The sequence below is a fragment of the Cervus canadensis genome, chromosome 9 (genome assembly GCF_019320065.1).
Source record: "Cervus canadensis isolate Bull #8, Minnesota chromosome 9, ASM1932006v1, whole genome shotgun sequence".
Taxonomy (NCBI): Eukaryota; Metazoa; Chordata; class Mammalia; order Artiodactyla; family Cervidae; genus Cervus; species Cervus canadensis.
The window spans coordinates 49,128,763-49,130,163 of NC_057394.1; positions in this window are offsets into that span (position 1 = coordinate 49,128,763).

Sequence of the window (1,401 nt, forward strand, 5' to 3'; positions counted from 1 at the left end):
TAGGGTTTGAAACTATACTAAATTGCTGTACATATTAATGTCTGAAATTCTTTTCCTCTGAGCAAAACTGGCTCTTTCCAATATTATTATGCTGCTGAAATCCATTCTGTAGAATTATGCAAGCAATAAATGGCTCTATTCCTTCTCACTTTACAGTGGGAAAAAAAGGTGAACAACTAGGATACAGATTGGTTTTAAGAACCCACCTTATCAAAGATATTGTTTTTCCCCATTGTATATTCCTTCTTCCTTTGCTATATATTTGTTGACTACATAAGTATGGGTTTATTTCTGTCCCATTGATCTATGGATATGCTTCTGTGGCAATATAATAATGTTTCAACTACTTTAGTTTATAGCTTATCTTGAAATCAGGGAATATACTTCCAGCTTTGTTCTTTATCAAGATTATTTTGGCTATTTGAAGACTTAGGAATGTTTACACAATTTTAGAATTACTTGTTTTAGTTCTGAAAAATTCCAATGGTATTTTGATAGGGATTGCAGAGAGTCTGCTATTTGCCTTGTGTTGCATGGTAATTTTTAGCAATATTAATGCTTCCAATTTATGAGTATGTTGTAACTTGCCATTTTTTAGTGAGTCTTCAACTTCTTTCATCAATATCTTACAGTTTCCTAAGCACAGGCCTTTCCCCTCCTTGGTTAGATGTATTCCTATTCTTATTGATTCAACTGTAAACAGGATTGTTTTTTTCCTTTCTCTTTCTGATAGCACATTGTTAGTGTGTAGAAATGTGTGAGATTTCTGTATATTAATCTTGTATCCTGCAACTTTATTGAATTCATTTATTCTATTTATTCTAATATTTTTTTAGTGAAGTCTTTGGGGTTTTCTACATATAGTATTACATAATCTGCAAATAGTGACAGTTTTACTTCTTCTTTCCAGTTTGGATTAGTTTATTTGTCTCATCTGATTGCTGTACTTAAGGCTTACAAAATTATATTGAACAAAAGTGGTAAAAGTGAGCATCTTTGTATTGTTCCTATGTTTAGAGGAAATACAAGTTAGCTTTTCCCCTTGATTACAATGTTTGTTGTAGGGATGTCATACATGGCTTTTATTAAGTTGAAGCATGTTTCCTTTTTGTTGACATCATTTTTCATTGGAAAAAAGATCTTTATAGTCAAAGCTATGACTTTTTCAGTAGTCATGTATGAGTGTGAGAGTTAGACCACAAAGAAGGCTGAGCACCAAGAAGTTGATGCTTTTGAACTGTGGTGTTGGAGAAGACTCTTGAGGGTCCCTTGGGCTGCAAGGATATCAAACCAGTCAACCCTAAAGGAAATTAACCTTGAATATTCATTTGAAGGACTAATACTGAAGCTGAAGCTGAAGCTCTAATGTTTGGCCAGCTGATGCAAAGAATCGACTCATTG